Consider the following 14033-nt stretch of genomic DNA (forward strand, 5'->3'; position numbering starts at 1 on the left):
AAGAGAACTTCTCCTAAATTTGCACATCTAGATTTAATTGATTATGTCTTGGAACAACCAGCATTTATCATTTGGCACACATTTCTTGGATCATTTTAAATGGGTTGATTTGTGTTAAACTGGATTTGGGGTTTTAAATCGCAAAAAAAATGCATTGCTTAAAGACAAAACTACAGTTATTGTGGAGATGTTGGGGCCTAACAGAATAGTGGACTTTAATATTAATATTTTCTGAATCTTTAGAGGATGCTAATGATGGTACTTCTCTTTCTATTGTACATGAAGAGAAAATACACTATGGGACCACTTTGTAGCTTGTCTTAGCTTCCAATTCTCAGCATTTAACAACACAATTTATCTAGTAGTAGAAGATCCAGAAGTTTGGAAGCTCATTAAAATAAAAAATATATAACTTAAAGGAAAAGGTATAGTATGTCTCTTGTAACATCTCTTTTTTCCCCCTCTAAATAGGGATGCTAAAAATTAAGCTCCCCCTCCCTGAAGGTGTATATAGAAGCTCTATTCTGGTAAGGGTGATGAATAGACAGTAGTGTGGACCTAGACTAAGATACCTCAAACAAATTGACTGTACTATGTTCCTTTCCTTTGTGCTAAGGCCGTAGACTTTGGGACTCTCCTAAAGAAATGGTTTTGAATTCAGAAATAAGTGCTATAAATTTAATAGTTACTCTAGTGGGTGTCCTACAAGTACAGGAATATCCACTTTTATGCTTGGTACAGTGAGTCAGGACATGAGACATACCCTGCTGAGGGGAAGCCCTCATCCTAAACAGAGGGAAGGCTCCATCCAGATGTTTGCAGCCTGGATGACAGGTCAAGACCTTTGTTCATCGATCACACTGGGCAGCTCTAGAGACCAGTTAAGTGCATAAGGCATAGTTTCCTTAATACCTAGGCAGCATGCTAAAATTCCCCAAGAGTTGGTTGGGTTTGTCTATTGCTGTAGGTCACAGTTTCCAAAATGAATTCTGAATGACACTCCACCCGTGATAATCCTGGAAGAGGAAAAATATTCATAGCTAGAATGGTTTGAATATATCATTATCCTCTTGGAGATTCACATAAGCATATTAAAGGTTCAGAGAAATTTGACATAAAGGAAACTGTTTAATCTTGTTTAAGCTATCTTTTCCTACACATCTGTGAATACAGATTTCTTTCTCCTGAAACGTAATAACATCCCACACTTCAAAGAATGTTGCTCTAGATAATCTAAGTTTGATCCTCACATTAATCCAGACTTTTAGAGAATGACATATGTCATATAGTGTTGGCTCCTTGTAGAAGAGCGTTAGTCGTGCTGTGATTTGCTATTATGCCATCAGCCTACTTAAGGGTTGTTTCAGAAAAAAAGATACAGGGAACTTGCCATTGCATTCATTGTGGGTAACTCCTTATGTATGTAATCTACATTATTAAATAACACAACCATGAAACTGGTAGATTAAAACAATATATATTTATTACGTTACAGTTCTGAAGGTTAGAAGTCTCTGGAGATGGGTCTCACTGGGCTAAAGTCAAGGTGTTGGCAGAGCTCTGCTCCTTCTGGAGGCTCTAAGGGAGAGTTCATTTTCTTGCCTTTTCCAGCTCCTAGAGACTGCCCACATTCCTTGGCTCATGGCCCCCATTCATCTTCAAAGCCAGCAACAGCCAGTCTAGTCTTTTGTCATGATTCCAATTCTCTGTCTGATTCCTGATCTTCTATCTTCCTCTTCCACACTTAAAGGACCCTTGTGACTACAGAGGTCCTATCCAGATGATCCAGGATAATTTCCTTATTTTAAGGTCCGCTGATTAGCAATTCCATTCCACCTTAATTCCATCTGCAACCTTAAATCCCCCTTGCCATGTAATCTAATACATTCATAGTGTCTGGGGAGAATGATATGGACATCTTTGAAGAGCCATTTTTCTGCTTATACCACACAGCATGCATATCACTCCTTTGCTTTGGCTTCTAGGATGATGAGAGCTATTTAGTAACTATTTGGGCCTTCATCTTATTTTCCTATCCTTATTTTCCTTTTGTTCTTATATCCTCATTCTTTCTTAAAATTCATGTCATCACACATGCCTGCATGTATATAAGCCTTGTCAAAGTAGAAATAATCACTACTAATAGTGAACCTCAAGAACGGTGGTTGGCAAAGTACAGCCCGTGGGCCAAATCCAGTCTGCCTCCTGTTTTTGTAAATAAATTCTGTTGGAACACAGCTGTTGTTGTCCTGATATAAGGGCAGGGTTGAGTACCTCTGGCACAGATCACATGGCCCACAAAGAAGAAAATATTTACTATCTGGCCCTTTCCAGGAAAAGTTCGCCAGCTCCTACTCTAGACACTCTAAGGCTTAATGCCTTGCTGCTCTCTTTTTGCTGCAAAGGGAGATGTGTCCCTTCCAATCCCTGAAACATGTGGCATAGCTAGCTCTGTAGTCATTTTTAGGTTTTGGCTTTAGTAGAGGTTTGTAAAATTACCCAGGGAATTTGGGAGAATATGAATATAATCTAAGTCACTTAAGAAAATAAAATCACATGTTTACTTTATTAAATCAGATTGTATCTACATATTTTCAAAAGATTATACAGTGGCTTACGTCTCTGACTAGATTTTGTTTACCGGTGGTTACCACCTTGTCGCACACATAGACACACATTTATACACACTGCTGTTCCCTCTGCTCAACCTCTAGAAGAATGAGAGGGCAGTGACTATATGCTTTGAGCTATTCTTAGTATTTCTCAAGTCTAGTGGTAATCATGAATTCACCCATAATGTACATCATTGATGGTTTCAAGGTGAAACAACATTTTAATAAACACCATTTATGTACTTGCAAAATTATAATAAAAGATACCTGTGAGAATAAAAATGTTGAAAGTATCTAGAGTATAGTCTGTTTCCAAAAATCATGTACTTGTTATTTATCTTTTAAATCAGTGTATAATATATGAATTATGTACTGTGTAGATGAATTTCTTTATGACCTTTTCAAATGAAGTAGTTTTGGATTTTCTTCTAAAGGATATCTGCATTTTGAGCAATTTTTCTTCAAAACAACATTCCTGGATACCTTATGAGTAAAAATCTTAATTTTGAATACAATTTATACACAGAGGGAAGAATGGAATATTAAGTCTGGAGAACTTAATATTCTGGATGAGGTACTTATCATAGGATACCTCCTGTCTGAGAACTCCCACATTAGATAATATTAAATAGGCTTAGCACTTAGCAAGGTATTTTCTCTTCTTTTTTTTAAAGCTTATTGAGGTATTTTTGATATACAAAAAATTGCATACACTTAATGTGTATATCTTGATGAGTTTGGGCATATGCATACTCCTTTGATAATACCACCACAACCAAGGTACTAAACATATCAATTACCCTCAATTATTTCCTTTTTGGTAGTTTTATTGTTTTTTTGTTTGTTTGTTTTTTTGGTAAGAACATTTAACATGAAATCTATCCTCTTGATACCAATACTCTATTAGTAACTATAGGTACTGTGTTATAGAGCAGATCTCTAAAATTTATTCATTTTGCATAATGGAAACTTTATGCCCATTGAAAAACAATTTCCCATTTCCCCTCTCTCAGCTCCTGGCAACCACCATTCTGTTCTCTGTTCTATGAGTTTGACTATGTTATATACCCCATAGGAAAGGAATCATGTAGTATTTGTCCTGGCGTAGCTGGCTTCTTCAACTTAGCATAATGTCCTCCAAGTTCATGTATATTGTCACAAATGGCAGGATTTACTTCTTTTTTTAAAGTTGAATAATATTCCACAAAGCATGTTTATCTTTATAATGTCTTGGAAACAATAACCAGAGCCCTGGGCTTGGCTTGCTCCAGACTCCTGCCTGTTCTGAATTAAATTTCATGCTCTAACTCTGGGCTCTCTCTTTGCCCATTTTTGGTCAGCCCCATCCTTCCTAACCTTAATCTCCCCATGTTTTCAGTAACTATAATTTTAATGAAACAATCCTTTTAAGATTTGTGTTTTACTTGTAAAATGTACTTTAGTCCTGGGAATTCCCTGGTGGTCCAGTGGTTAGGACTTGGCGCTTTCATTCCCTGGGCCCGGGTTCAATCCCTGGTTGGGGAGGTAAGATCCCGCAAGCTGCTCAGTGAGGCCAATTAATCAATCAATCAATAAAATAAAATGTACTTTAGCCCTGCTTCGCTCATTTGGCGAGACATTTTAATCTTGATTTGGACAATGATTCTTAAATCTGTTTTGAGAGTAACCAGTAATTGGATCAGTTACTATTGCTCTTCTGAAACAACTGTGTCCAACTAAAATGCTTCCCCCTCCCATGCCCTCCTAATTTACATATCCATTTTAGTCTGGGAATAATGGCAATATATTTATACAACCATTTTCTACCAGGTTTGACCATCTCAACTTTCATTTCTCTACTTAAAAGTAAATAATAAACAATAGGTTACTCTCTCCCGTAAAACCAGAAATCCACCAAACGATAGTGTACTTCTGGTCTAACGTGTAGAATAACCAGAACCTTTGTAGTAACTTTCTGCTTCTGCTATTCTTGCTGGATTTCTGGACTTTTTATTCTTCCTTGGCACTCAGTCTTTGCATACATATATTTTACTTATGTCATCCTTTTTACATGATGCTGGTGACAATATATGAACCATGATAGTTTCCACACAGTATCTAAGGTATTTTGCCCCACACAGAAACACAAATGAGGCTAAAGTTCACTTAAATTCAGGTCTTTTGCAAAAAAGGATACATTTTTATTTTAAACAATTAATTAATTAATTTTTATTTTTGGCTGTGTTGGGTCTTCATTGCTGTGCGCGGGCCTCCTCTAGTTGCGGCGAGTGGGGGCTACACTTCATTGCGGTGTGCGGGCTTCTCATTGCGGTGGCTTCTCTTGTTGTGGAGCACGGGCTCTGGGTGTTCGGGCTTCAGCCACATGGGCTCAGTAGTTGTGGCTCACAGGCTCTAGAACACAGGCTCAGTAGTTGTGGCGCATGGGCATAGTTGCTCCACGGCATGTGGGATCTTCCGGACCAGGGATAGAACCCGTGTCCCCTGCATTGGCAGGCAGATTCTTAACCCCTGGCCTCCAGGGAAGTTCCAGGATACAGTTTTAGATTGGCTGTTTGTACATTAAATATTTGTATTATGATTAGGTCAATTTACATAATATACTTCTACCACTGAGTTCCATCCTCAACTTAGAAATCATCTCTAATTATTTTTGCAGAAGAAATTTGCTGTCATTTACTTTGCACTTTTACCAGATGGAGACCTGTGAGAAAATCTTTTCCTAAATAAGTGCTTAAACTACTAATAAATTAAAATGTATCCATCATTAATAATTTACTATTTAATGTGAAATGAATTTCTATTATTACCTTCTACCTCTTTTTTGGGAGGGAAGGGTGATGAATAATACTTCACAGGCTTTCTTTTCCTTTGGAAACAGTACTTCCATTCTGTGATGTGATGAAGCAGTCAATGTTCATTTTGGCCATGACCTCCATAGTTTGCAGATTTTAATCAGCTTCCTACTCAGAATACCTCATTTTCATCCAAACATACATATTAAAACTCTCAATTCTCCTTGATCATTTAAATTGCTACTTTCTAGATCTTTTCCTTAAAGCAAACTTTCTTTTTTTTATAGTTACAGACTTCTGGATTTCTTGAATTCTTCTGTGAACAAAAGAATACATCAAAGAAGGACTCTTCCCTTGGTATGTACACACATCCCAATCGGGATGCCCATGGAATCTTTTTTCAGAGTGCTTTGTTTTATTCAAAGTAGTTGAAGGTTGATTTCAGCTGGGAGGGTGTTCTCCTGTTTGATTTCTTAGACATGATGATTTGGAATATGTGTGACATAAAATTGAGTAACTTAAATTTTAATGGCTTTAGTTCCCAAACTCTTATACATTTTATTTCTGATTTTCCTGCATGAATTTGACTTTTGCTATGAGTGTCTTTATGCCCTATGCACACTACGATTTACTCACCAACTACGTAACTTTTGGTCCTGGGAAAATGAATCCAGTTGCTGAAGATTCTATTGGTATGTAGGTAGGGACAATTGGCAATTTCTGAGGAAGGTCTTGTCATTTTAAGTTGTGAGCTTTGGCAATTTCCATGGTTAGTTATGCCCTGGTCTTGGCTGGTCTTGGTGAATGTCATGTGTATGGCTCATAGATGCATTCCTTTTTGAGAATGGGTGTAACTGTGGATCCCGCATTGTTTTAGAAATGAATGAAGCACAATGATGAAAATCCATAGAGTAGTGAAATAGGATGTTGTTTGGAATTCATTTCCATGGCTGTAGCTAGACTTGAGGACATGGCAAATGCACTCACCAGAAAAATTATGGTTTGGATTTTCTTAAATAGGGAAAAAGAAGGGGAAAGAAAGAGAGTTTCAGTGTCAAGGCATGTTGGAAGCAGAAGCAAGTTGACATTTGCCATTCCTATGCCACAATGCTTCTGACCCTGGGAGCATTTCATTTTCTAGCAAAACCTCTCTCTCTCTGACCTGAAGTATACAAGGCAAGATTTTGTATTGCTTTGGAAATATACTCCTCCATCCTGTGATTGGAAAATAGAGACACTGTTAAGGAAGAGCAGGGACTTAGGTGAGTACATCAGGTATTCATTTGATGAAGTGTTGAGTAAACCAGATGGTTGGTATCAAATGCCTTGATAAAATATTTTAGAAATCAGAACTAGTTCCCATTAAAAAAATACACCCCTCTGGAGGAATTTGCTTATGACTTTCACCTTTTGTTTTCATTTATTTCAATAGTTTTAAAAATTAAGTATATCTATAAGCATAAGCCAAGCTTGGACTATAGATTTTAAAAAGTCAATGTGTTTGACCGTGGATATTTGATCCCTACCTGGTCATCTGATGTCCTCATCCTGGTTATTAGAGCAACATCTGCTTAGATGGAATACAGACATTTGTGCACATTGGAGCCCCAAACACTTGAATTTTCCAACAGTGAGAACATTGGGTGTTTCTCTTTGTGTGTGCTAATGGTATGGACTGATTTTGCAGAATCACTGCAGCAGGTTGTAAATGATGTATGAAATGAAAAATTCCTGTCCAGTGCACAGAGCAAATATATACAGTTCTATGCAGTCACTGCAGTGCTGGGCTGTTTGTTTTAATATTTCCTTCAGACATATAGTCATTTTTTTGGTGAGTCGTATCCAGATGCTTACCATTGGCACAGAGCACCAATTTCCTTTATATATATTTCAAATGAATTTCAGTCATGTATAAGTATATTTAAATTAATAAAATACTAGATTTGAGAGGATTTGACCTTTAAAAACTAATATTTTATGAAAATCATAGCAGTATACTTGTTTTGAAAAATCTGTGAAATATCAAAGGGTCCACATAGTAAAATTAGTTATCATTTAATCTCATTATGGAAAATATCCTTTGTTTACATTTACTATTATCTTTTAAGGCTTTTATCCCCTGGATTAGATTGCATTCTTTAAAAAAATTATGTTGTCTTATTTGTGAATATTTTCCCCCATTACCAATAAGGCTTGAATATCTTTCTGTGCTCTTCTGCAGTGTAACTTCATCACTGCATACTATTTAGTTACATGAGTGTAGCACAAGGAAGTGTTACCCATTCTTATTGAACAGTGGATATTTAGGTTGTTTCTAATTTTGTTAATACAAACAATCGTCTGTATAGGTACTACAGTGTTTATGAGATTTCATCAATTTTGGTATATATTCGTATATATATATGAGGTATATATACCTCTGCTCTTCCCTTTCAAAATGTTCTTGGCTATTGTACTTGTTGTTCATGTTGGAGTTTGATGACGATCAGGTTATATTTATAAGTGATTGGAGTAGAAATGGCATCTCTGTAATACCGAGACATTCCACTGGAGAAGATACTGTGTGTCTACAGTTATTGGTAGATTTTCTAACATGGATTCACTCTAGGATACCAGAAATAAGCATCCCTAATTAGGTCACGATGAAATTTTATTTAGGGTTTCTGCATATAATGCTTAAGTTATATCTATAAAGTTCTCTTTTTGTGCCATTTTTGTTAATTTTTTGAATGAGGGTTTCATAATATTAATAAAAAAGGTTCCATCTCCCTAGCCCTCCTCCCCACCCACACCATGCTCTGCAGGAGTTTAAATAGCATGGAGGTAACCCCCACTCTTCTTTAGATGTAATAGAATTAATGTCTTCATCTGTCTTATTTGGGGGGATAAGTTCTTTGAAACCTCTAATTTCCTCTCAAGGTTATTTTAAGTTTCGGTTGTTTTCTTTCTCTTACTGAATCAACTTTGGTAATTTATATTTTCCTATTGAAATATCAATTCATCTGGAGGTTAAATTTGTTATTATAGATGCATATAAAAGATTATGTTATAATTTTTAAAAATAATCCTATCAATCTATTATTAAATCACTTTTCTCATTCTTTATATGAGATATCATTTTCTTATTAGCTTTGCCAGAGTTGGTTTGAAGAACCAGCTATTGAGTTTACTTACTATTTCCACAGTTTTTCTATTTTATTACTAGCTTCTTAAGTTGCATGTTCAATTCATGTTTACTATTCAAAATATTTAAAACTATTAATTTTCCCATGGTTTTCACTTTAGCTCTATCATATGACTTTTGATATGTTGTATTCATTCATTTTTTAAAATAATTTAAGTGTATTTAAATTTAATAAATAATTTAGTAAAAACCAATTTCATTTGTTGTTTGATAACCTGAAGTATTTTTATATCTTTTATGATCCAAAATTCTTTAAAAAGAGTAATTTTTAATTTTAAAGTGGTTGAATTTTAAGATTTTATCTGTTATTATTAATTTCTAGTTTTATTTGTCTCTGAAATACACCTGCTATGACTTTTACTTGAATTTTATTGACATTGTCCTTATAGAATAGTATGTATGATTATCTTTGGGAAGGAGTCCATGGACACTGGAGATGAAAGTTATTTTATCTAGAGCAGAGAATTTAATCTTACTAATTATATTATCAAGCTCTTCTACATCAGAGTTCATTTTTTGTCTTCTTTGATCTTCTTTGAGCAGTTGTGAGGGATGTTAAAATCCTTTATTAACTTGTTATTCTTTAACTCTTATTTATAGAGATGTTTGCATTCTGACAGAGCAGTATTATTTGACACATAAACATTGTATATTTGTGTTGAATTTTACTGCCTTAATATAAAATCTCACTGAACATCTAATGTGTTTTGCCTTGAATTTTCTTTATCTAATATTAATATTAAAACCTCTGTTTTCTTAAAATGTGTACCTCTTTAACAGCTCTTTGTCAATTTTTTTACTCATCCTTTTTGTACTCATTTGTCTTAGGTTTATCTCTTGTAATAAGTATGTAACTGGATTTTACTTTGTGGCTCAGGTTTCTACTTTTTGTCTTCTCACAGAGAAGGTTAAGGCATTTACAAATATTGTTATAAATAATGTATTAACTTCACTTCTTTCATTATGTTTTCTTTTCAATTCTTTGAGTGCTTTTTTCCCCATTCTTCTCTTTCTTTGAGCACATAGACTATACCATTCTTTGTTAATGTGGAATAGAGTATATGTTTGCTATTAAATTCTATTTTCATTTAAGTTTCTCCAAAGCTTCCTTTAATTTATATATCTCTGTGAAATTTAAGGGCAAATAACATTTTTACATCTTCTAGTTAAATGGAAGAATTTACCACCCTTCCCATTCCAACAGGCATACCACTGCTCTTTCACAGCCCTGTATTTTGGACTTTGTTTCTACAATCTCAGGTTTTAGAAGAAGTGTTATTTTAAAAAAATCATTATTCTTACAGCATATGCCTTATTCTTCAAGAGCAATATTTTAAAATTTATATTTAGCTTTTAAAATAGATGTGCTATAATTCTTTTGTTATTTCTATATTTAACTGGTTTCACTATTCCTAAATAGTGGTAGATCATTATACCTCCTTTCTTCTTTTTGAGCTCCTAATTTTTATTAATCCTTCAGTGAGTTTCAGTATGGCTTTAGATAATCTTTCAAGAAGGATGCATGGTTGGTATGTTTTCTGAAATCATAGATTTGTGAGGATATGTTTTAATTCTTTGTTTAGGTGTACATTTCTTGAGTTGCACCATTTCCTTTCAACTTTCTGTAATTTTGTTATATTGATTTCCACATCAAAGGAAAAGTCTGAAGCAAGGCTGATTTTTTTTTTTTATATATGTATGAATCATTGGTGTGTGTGTCTCTTGTTGTTTTTCTATGCCTGGATGTTTGTGAGACTTTATTCTTGTAACTCAAAAATTTTGACAGGATGCATCCAAGTATGGGTTTGCCTTGATAATAATCGACCTTTTCATCTTTATCCACTGGAATTTTTTCAGTGGATGAGCATTTTCATCTATTATAGCTTAAATTATTAGGTTTGTCACATGTATGATGATCTTCTCAAGAACCCCAGTAATCTAGATGTTGAAACAGTAAGTTCTATGAAGGCAGGAGCCATAGCAGTTTTGTTCACTGTTCTGTACCTAGGTGTATAGGTCCAGAGCCTGGCACATTCTAGACATTCTGTGTATGTATATGTGTAACATATAAATAAATAAATAAATATATATATATATATATATATTTAATGGATAGGTAAATGAATGAATGATAAGCCCCCATCTCTGACGTTCATTGTACATTTTCCTCTCTGATAATTTTAATCTTATTTTTTCCTCTGCTTTTAGGGATGTTTTGTGAAATAGACTTTCCAGGAAACCATAAAGCTGAAGGTTCTACTTCAAGGTTACTTGAGCATTGACTTTACTTCCCTTGTTTCCTTCCCCTGCCTTCTTATGAAGATATGGCTTTAATGGAACTGTCTTTAGCTTGATGATCAGCAAAGTCTCATAAGTCTGAAACATTCCCTATTAACGCATAACTAGTTCAAGTTCTTCCCAATTGATAATTAAATGCAAGAGTAAGGAAGAGGAGGTAAGCTAAGACCTAACTCAGATCCAAAGGCTCCTTCTTGGCCAGTGCATATCACTGACAACTGACTACTTCTGTGTCAGCCTTTGCTGCATAACAAACCACCTCCAAATTTAGTGGCTTAAAACAGGGTCGTTTATTAGCTTGTGCTTCTCTTTGGGCTAGGCTCAGCTGGGCAGTTCTGTAAGTCTCACACATGCACACTCATGTCACTGTAGTCAGCTGGTGGGTCAATTGCAGGTGATCATGATGGCCTCACACATGTGTCTGGTGTTAGAGCCACAAGTATGAGAGTTCCTAAAGCAGCAAGCATGGGAAAACCCCAATGCATAAGCACTTTTCAAGCCTCTGATGGCATACTTTGCTAAGATTCCATTGACCAAAGAAAGTCACGACTAGTTCAAATTCAAGGGGTAGAGAAATGAACTCTAGTTCTTAATTAGAAGAACTTTCATGTCATATTGCAATGGCCTGGATGCAGGGAGTGGGCGTATTTTAGGCCATCTTTACAATTCACTGTACTCCTATTAGGGACTCTGGAAACAAAAGGTATTCATGCTGAAACATATCTATCTATTCCTGACTCTATTGCTCTTTTGGCCAATTAAATTGGTACTTAATCTAACCTTAGACTGTGTGTTTGATTTGTTGTCCCTCTGAAACGTTACACTGTGCTCTTTCTGCATTAACATTCTTGTATTTACTGCCTTTAATGTAGATTCGCATTCTGTCAATGCATTTTTGGTTACATATAGTCTCTTCTTACTGAATTCATCTTTTTTTATTCTGTTACTGTTTCATATTTTTCCTTATAGTTTTCTGTACCTTCCACAATGAGGTCTATTTCCTCAAGTATCGTATTTTTCAGAGGCAATGATCTTTCTCTGAGTTTGTGGGATGTTTTTAATTCTCTCTCTGCATTAGTCTTATTGTAGATGCTCTGTTTGGTATTTGTCAACAGACTTGGGGATTTGCTCTTATGTCTGTCTTCTTGTGTGGTGGTCAGATTTCCTTCTTGGATCTACATATGGAAGATGTAGTAATGTACATACCTCCTAGTCCAATTCCCAGTTTTTAGGGAGTATCATTTAGAGAGCTAATCCGTGAAAGCCTAGATCTCTGTTCAAATGGAATACATAAACTCAAATTCCTGGCATGCACTCCTGTTCTCCCTCTTCTGCCCAAACTTCAGGTTTTTTCTTTTTTAATTTATTTATTTGTTCATTTTTGGCTGTGCTGGGTCTTTGTTGCTGCATGCTGGCTTTCTCTAGTTGCAGCGAGCGGGGGCTACTCATTGTTGTGATGCATGGGCTTCTCATTGCGGTGGCTTCTCTTGTTGTAGAGCATGGGCTCTAGGCGCACGGGCTTCAGTAGTTGTGGTATGCAGGCTCAGTAATTGTGGCTTGGGAGCTCTAGAGCACAGGCTCAGTAGTTGTGGTGAACAGTCTTAGTTGCTCCACAGCATGTGGGATCTTCCCGGACCAGGGCTCGAACTCGTGTCCCCTGCACTGGCAGATGGATTTTTAACCACTGCACCACCAGGGGAGTCCCAGTACTTCAGTTTTGAGGATGGTATTTCCCAGGGAGTTGTTACACTGCTCCCCCTCCCCCATTCTCTTTTTTTCTTCCTTTCTGTAGTGTCTGTGGTTAGATGGCAGGTGGGTTAGTGGATAGATTTTTGTGGGAAAATATTCTGGCTCCTCATCAAGCAACTCTTGCCTGGTGTAGAGACAGCTGCTAGTCTTCTGATCTCCTAGGTCTGCAGGCGCTGAGGTGTTTCTTACTTGCTGCAATGGGAGTGGGAGGGGTCATTTTTGACAGTAGGAGGAATATGAACTCTTTTCCTGTCTGCTCTGTTTATGTGCAGGTTTTGTGATTTTTTGCAACCACTTTCATTAATAATATTTTATACATACAAAATGAAATATATAATATATGTATGTTATAAAGTATAGTAATGAAATGAATGCCAATAAACTTAGGACTCAGGTTAAGAAGAGGAACACAAGCAGGGCCATGGCATCTACCTCTTGGACTTTCCCTAGTCTTATCCTACATCCTCCCACCAAGAAATAACCACTATTCTAAATATTGGGGTCTCTACTCCCTTGCCTTTCAAAAAACAGTTTTATTTAATATGTATGTTGAATTGAACAATATATTGCTTAGATTTTTAAAATTTGGGAACGTTATAAAAATTGTTATCACACAGAATATAGACTGATGCCAGTGACAAATTTTCACCCAATATTGTGTTTCCAAGATTCATTTACATTGCTCCATGTAAATGTATTTTATTCATTTCCATTGCTGTACAGTAGGCCTTTTGTGGAAATGCATCATGTTTTTAAAAATCTCTTAATTAAATTAAAAACAATGTTTTTGTCTAATAAACATAATGTCGCTTTGAATATTTGGGTATATTTCTTCTCATTTTTATGTGTAACAATTTCTTTTGGATATACACATACTTCATGAAAGTATATAAATATAAATGTATAAAAATGTGAAGTGTAAATAATTATAAGATCTTTCTTAGGTTCATTTTAATGTCCATAGAATCTTAGTATTGATCATTTGTACCTTCTCCCTTTTTAAATTATTCTATCTTATCATGTGTTTATCAATTTTATAATTCTTTTCAAAAATAATAACTTATGGCTTTGTTGATCATTTTCAATAATGTTTCTTTTCTATTTTACTAATTTCTGCTCTTATCTTTATGATTTGATATTGGTACTGAGTTTTGAAAAGTAGGTAAAATTTGGCCAATTTAAGAGCATAAAATACTTAAATATTTGTCAGACATAAAATGTTAATGATTGCACTCATGAGAATATTGGAAATACTGTTTTAATATGTGTTGTTGAAGTAAATAGTCCTATTGGATACCCTGAAGTTCAGAAATGTTGAAATAGAAGTCTTATACACTTAGAATCATTTGATTTCATTTAAGCATGAATATTAATTTCTGAGATACTGGTGATATTTTA

At 35.3% G+C, this 14033-nt stretch overlaps 1 long non-coding RNA gene across 1 annotated transcript in view; it reads left to right on the forward strand.

Annotated features, from left to right (window-relative positions):
* Nucleotides 1-14033, forward strand: part of LOC137215117 (uncharacterized) — a 1036631-nt gene that overhangs the window by 533735 nt on the left and 488863 nt on the right. Inside the window, exon 5 of the long non-coding RNA XR_010939165.1 lies at nucleotides 5692-5761. This is a non-coding gene — a long non-coding RNA (uncharacterized lncRNA). The remainder of the gene's footprint in view (nucleotides 1-5691; nucleotides 5762-14033) is intronic.

The sequence above is a fragment of the Pseudorca crassidens genome, chromosome 20 (assembly GCF_039906515.1).
Source record: "Pseudorca crassidens isolate mPseCra1 chromosome 20, mPseCra1.hap1, whole genome shotgun sequence".
Lineage (NCBI taxonomy): Eukaryota > Metazoa > Chordata > Mammalia > Artiodactyla > Delphinidae > Pseudorca > Pseudorca crassidens.